Genomic DNA, 6,566 nt, shown 5'->3' on the forward strand with positions numbered 1-6,566 from the left:
TGCCTGCAACATCCTCCAGCATGACCGGTTTGGCGGTGGGTCAGTCATGGTGTGGGGTGGCATTTCTTTGGGGGGCCGCACAGCCATGTCCATGTCCATGTGCTCGCCAGAGGTAGCCTGACTGCCATTAGGTACCGAGATGAGATCCTCCGACCCCTTGTGAGTGCGGTTGGCCCTGGGTTCCTCCTAATGCAAGACAATGCTAGACCTCATGTGGCTGGAGTGTGTCAGCAGTTCCTGCAAGAGGAAGGCATTGATGCTATGGACTGGCCCGCTCGTTCCCCAGACCTGAATCCAATTGAGCACATCTAGGACATCATGTCTCGCTCCATCCACCAACGCCACGTTACACCACAGACTGTCCAGGAGTTGGCGGATGCTTTAGTCCAGGTCTGGGAGGAGATCCCTCAGGAGACCATCCGCCACCTCATCAGGAGCATGTCCAGGCATTGTAAGGAGGTCATACAGGCACGTGGAGGCCACACACACACACTACTGAGCCTCATTTTGACTTGTTTTAAGGACATTACATCAAAGTTGGATCAGCCTGTAGTGTGATTTTCCACTTTAATTTTGAGTGTGACTCCAAATCCAGACCTCCATTGGTTGATACATTTGATTTCCATTGATTCTTTTTGTGCGATTTTGTTGTCAGCACATTCAACTATGTAAAGAAAATAGTATTTAAAATAGTACTTAATAAGAATATTTTATTCATTCAGATCTAGGATGTGTTATTTTAGTGTTCCCTTTATTTTTTTGAGCAGTGTATATACACTGGCAGGTTCGCGACAACCTGAGGTACCGTGCACACCATAAATAAACTAGCTTGATAGATCCGGGTGCCTTGGAGGCCAGAGGGGTTATTAAGACGGGACATGCAGTGCAAATGAGGAGGAGAGGGAAGCCAAAATCTAGAGGAATGGGATAAAAGCCAAATCTATAGACAAGAGGTTCCAGGAGAGTAGGAAGCCTAATATAGCGAAGTGAGACAAGATATTGGTGTACTTTAAAAGTCCTATGAGGTAACATTAAATAGGAGGTTAACTAGGGATTTACGACCCCTGGGTAATAGCTTATAGCTATTAAGGGTGAGACATGGTATCTGGTCGAGAGTAAACGCTATAGACAACGTTTCCACAAAGGAGAAAAGGAAGGAGAGAACTAGGTAATGGTAAACAGCACATACATAGATCATATAAATACATACACGTAGATAGTAAGTACGAACATTGCTACTAGGAGCGGCAAGGATTCATTAAACATTGGTAGTAAATCCTCAAAGGAGGTCCCGAAATTAACGGGAGATGAGAAATATATGCAGGAAGAAGATAAGAGGAACACCTATTTTAGCATGGAGGAGTAAGTATGAATTTGATGAACGTTTAAATAAAGAAAAACTGGAATCAATGTTTAAACAAATAAATAGGGTTAGTGGAGACAAGGCAGATAAGCAACAGGCAGAGGGTCTAAATACAGCTAGAATTCTTAGGAGTGGGCAGAGTGTTTCATTGAATTGGTTAAATAAAACATAAAGGAATTTAATTCCTGTAACAATAACTCAACGACCAAACACACAAAGCACACCCTGCATTGCATATGAATATGGAGCACAGGCTGTATCAAATATTCTCACTCACTACTACTTTGTCTTTGCGTAAATCTCACTCTTAATCAGAATGCTCAAGGCCTAAGTGGTACTCTCTTCTGATTTAAAAATGTTTTATAACTCATAGTTATAATAGTATAGTATTCCTCTGGAGATCCAGAGGAACACGTTGTGATCCTCCAGAGGCGGCTGAAGAAGTCCTAACGCCGTTCTTTTTCTTCTTTGGCTATTTGCCTCCAGCTCCGTCCTCCAAAAATAATTAAATATAGTTGAGTATTGCAACAATTTGCAATGTTGATGTACTTACTGTACAGTTGTGGCCAAAAGTTTTGAGAATGACACAAAAGTCTGCTGCTTCAGTGTCTTTAGATATTTTTGTCAGATGTTACTATGGAATACTGAAGTATAATTGCAAGCATTTCATGGGTGTCAAAGGCTTTTATTGACAATTATATGAAGTTGATGCAAAGAGTCAATATTTGCAGTGTTGACCCTTCTTTTTCAAGACCTCTGCAATCTGCCCTGGCATGCTGTCAATGAACTTCAGGGCCACATCCTGACTGATTGTCACGACTTCCGCCAAAGTTGGTGCCTCTCCTTGTTCGGGCGGCGTTCGGCGCTCGTCGTCTCCGGCTTTCTAGCTTCCACCGATCCATGTTTCTGTTTTCCATTTGTTATGTCTTGAGTGTACACACCTGGTTCCCATTAGGTTATTATTATTTCCCTATTTAACCCTCTGGTTCCCATTATGTTTTGTGCGTGATTGTTCCTGGTTTATGTTAGTCGTTTGTGTTAGGGTTTGTGATCCCTGCGTGGATTTATTTTTCCTGATTATTTTCCAGAGGAATAGTCGTAATGGACGCCAGCAAGAAGAACAAGAACAATAGACATTGTTAAGTGAAGTCAACCAAGTCCTCTCTGGTATGTCTGCAGTAGATGGCAGCAGGATCAGGATGATACACCACATGACCAAATGTATGTGGACACCTGCTCATCGAACATCTCATTCCAGAATCATGGGCATTAATATGGAGTTGGTCCCCCTTTTGCTGCTATAACAACCTCCACTCTTCTGGGGAGGCTTTCCACTAGATGTTGGGAAATTGCTGCGAGGACTTGCTTCCATTTAGCCACAAGAGCATTAGTGAGGTCGGGCACCTGTATTTGGGGGAGTTTCTCCCATTCTTCTCTACAGATCCTATCAAGCTCTGTCAGGTTGGATGGGGAGCTTTACTGCACAGTTATATTTTCTGGTCTCTCCAGAGATGTTCGTTCAAGTCTTGGCTCTGGCTGGGCCACTCAAGGATATTCAGGGACTTGTCACGAAGCCACTCCTGCGTTGTCTTGGCTGTGTGCTTAGTGTCGTTGTCCTGTTGGTAGGTGTACCTTCGCCCAGTCTAAGGTCCTGAGCACTCTGGAACAAGTTTTCATCAAGGATCTCTGTGTACTTTGCTCTTTCATCATTGCCTCGATCCTGACTAGTCTCCCAGTCCCTGCTGCTGAACAACATCCCCACAGCATGATGCTGCCACCATCTTGCTTCACCGTAGGGATTGTGCCAGGGTTCCTCCAGACGTTACGCTTGGCATTCAGACCAAAGAGTTTCACCTTGGTTTCATCAGACCAGAGAATCTTGTTTCTCAGGATCTGAGAGTCTTTAGGTGCCTTTTGGCAAACTCCAAACAGGCTGTCATCTGCTTTTACTGAGTGGTTTCTGTCTGGCACTCTATCATAAAGGCCTGATGGGTGGTATGCTGCAGAGATGGTTTTCCTTCTGGAAGGTTCTCCCATCTCCACAGAGGAACTCTAGAGCTTTGTCAGAGTGATCATCGGGTTCTTGGTCACCTCCCTGACCAAAGCACTGACCAAAGCACTGACCAAAGCACCCCGATAGCTCACTTTGGCCGGATGGCCAGTTCTAGGAAAAGTCTTGGTGGTTTCAAACTTCTTCCATTTAAAAATGATGGAGGCCACTGTGTTCTTGGGGACCTTCAATGCTGCTGACATTTTTTGGTACTCTTCCCCAGATCTGTGCCTCGACACAATTCTGCTTCGAAGCTCTACTGACAATTCCTTCAACCTCATGGCTTGGTTTTTGTTCTGACATACAAAGTCGACGATGGGACCTTAGATAGACAGATGGACTCCAATCAAGTTGTGGAAATATCTCAAGAATGATAAATGGAAACAGGATACGCCTGAGCTCAGTTTTGAGTCTCATAGCAAAGGGTCTGAATACTTATGTAAATATGGTATTTCTGTTTTTTATTTTTAATACATTTGCAAAAATCCTTGTTTTGCTATGTCAATATGGTGCATTATGTGTAGATTGCTGAGGATTATTTTTTTAAATCCATTTTATAATAAGGATATAATGTAAAATTTTTGGGGAAAAAGTAAAGGGGTCTGAATACTTTCCAAAGGCACTGTGTGTATATATATATATATATATATACATACACACACACACACACACACACACACTCAGTTGAAGTTGGAAGTTTACATACACCTTAGCCAAATACATTTAAACTCAGTTTTTCACAATTCCTGACATTTAAACCTAGTAAATATTCCCTGTTTTAGGTCAGTTAGGATCACCACTTTATTTTAAGAATGTGAAATGTCAGAATAATAGTAGAGAGAATTATTTATTTCAGCTTTTATTTCTTTCATCACAATCCCAGTGGGTCAGAAGTTTACATACACTCAATTAGTATTTGGTAGCATTGCCTTTAAATTGTTTAACTTGGGTCAAATGTTTTGGGTAGCCTTCCACAATCTTCCCACAATAAGTTGGGTGAATTTTGGCCCATTCGTCCTGACAGAGCTGGTGTAGGCCTCCTTGCTCGCACATGCTTTTTCAGTTCTGCCCACACATTTTCTATGGGATTGAAGGTCAGGGCTTTGTGATGGCCATTCCAATACGTTGACTTTGTTGTCCTTAAGCCATTTTGCCACAACTTTGGAAGCTTGGGGTCATTGTCCATTTGGAAGACCCATTTGCGATCAAGCTTTAACTGAAGTCTTGAGATGTTGCTTCAATATAGCCACATAATTTTCCTACCTCATGACGCCATCTATTTTGTGAAGTGCACCAGTCCCTCCTGCAGCAAAGCACACCCACAACATGATGCTGCCACCCCCGTGCTTCATGGTTGGGATGGTGTTCTTCGGCTTGCAAGCCTCCCACTTTTTCCTCCAAACATAACGATGGTCAAACAGATCTATTTTTGTTTCATCAGACCAGGCGGCATTTCTACAAAAAGTACGGTCTTTATCTCCATGTGCAGTTGCAAACCGTAATCTGGCTTTTTTATGGCGTTTTTGGAGCAGTGGCATCTTCCTTGCTGAGCGGCCTTTCAGGTTATGTCGATATAGGACTCGTTTTACTGTGGATATCGGTACTATTGTACCCGTTTCCTCCAGCATCTTCACAAGGTCCTTTGCTGTTGTTCTGGGATTGATTTGCACTTTTCGCACCAAAGAACGTTCATCTCTAGGAGACAGAACGCATCTCCTTCCTGAGCAGAATGCCGGCTGTCTGGTCCCATGGTGTTTATACTTGCGTATTATTGTTTGTACAGTTGAACGTGTCAATTAGCCTTTCAGAAGCTTCTAAATCCATGACATAATTTTCTGGAATTTTCCAAGCTGTTTAAAGGCACAGTCAACTTAGTGTATGTAAACTTCTGACCCACTGGAATTGTGATGCAGTGAAATAAGTGAAATAATCTGTCTGTAAACAATTGTTGGTAAAATGACTTGTGTCAAGCACAAAGTAGATGTCCTAACAGACTTGCCAAAACTGTAGTTTGTTAACAAGAAATTTGTGGAGGGGTTGAAAAACTAGTTTTAATGACTCCAACCTAAGTGTATGTAAACTTCCGACTTAAACTGTGTGTGTATATATATATATATATATGTATCTGCATTCAAGTTTAGCTGCATCACTCAAGCTTGTAAACATCTTTGGTGAAATCAAGATTAAACTGAGGCCTACATTTAGCAATGTATAAATTATTCTAATTATTTTCCAGCCGCATTGCCATTCGCTCCGACAAAAATTGCCCTGCAGCTGAATCTATTTGCCTACCCCTGACGCATGTGTTAATGCAGTCATAAAGTATGTTTCTATCATGTGTGAAAAGTGTGGTGAAGCTTTCCTGTCGTTTGTGAGACTTAACGTCTTCCTGTTCATTCTGTTGCCTTGTCACGTAACCCTTTTGTTAATATAGGTTGAAGATACCCATTAACTTCAACCTATATGTAAATAAAGAGGTGAGAAACTTAAAAGGCAGGTTTGTTATTTAGAATGCACTGGGTAAGGTAGGAGGTGATACTGGGAGCAGGTGTTCCGTACAGTAAGAGGACAGGAAGGGTAGGGCAGAAACACTTGGAATTCAGTTAGAGTTTCAGCTCCCATTTCCTTTCCACTTTCAAGGTATGGAATAAAAATTATCTATACAAAAAAATATTTCCCATTCAGCTGAACATACAGTACTTATGAATACATTATTTATCTATACATAGTTAGAAAGGCATCAAATCTAAATATTCACCTACTGCTAGTCTCTCTCTCAACCCCGAGAACACATGCAGCTGAGTGAAACTAACACCTAAAATGTTTTGGAGAGATTGTTGTTGGCCTGATTAACAAGAGACAGGGAATAGAGCAAAGCAGTGAGTGCTAGAAAATGACAGGTTGTAGAATAGCAGATCCATAGTAGCCAAGGGACGTGATAGGAAGGAATGAGGAGGACCCGTGGTTGCAGAAAAGCAATACTTGAATTTATTGCAGATGAAGATTTTCAGGATACATGGCTTGTCTTGAAAAACCGTTGTCCGTAGCAGTAACAATCAATATCCAAAAACTCTCAAAAATGACAGCGAGTCTAAAGTTCAGCCCCTCAATAGGGTTCCTACTTCAGCTAAGACTATGCCTAAATCATTCCAT

Source organism: Oncorhynchus clarkii, chromosome 13, assembly GCF_045791955.1.
Source record: "Oncorhynchus clarkii lewisi isolate Uvic-CL-2024 chromosome 13, UVic_Ocla_1.0, whole genome shotgun sequence".
In the NCBI taxonomy this organism is placed as follows: domain Eukaryota; kingdom Metazoa; phylum Chordata; class Actinopteri; order Salmoniformes; family Salmonidae; genus Oncorhynchus; species Oncorhynchus clarkii.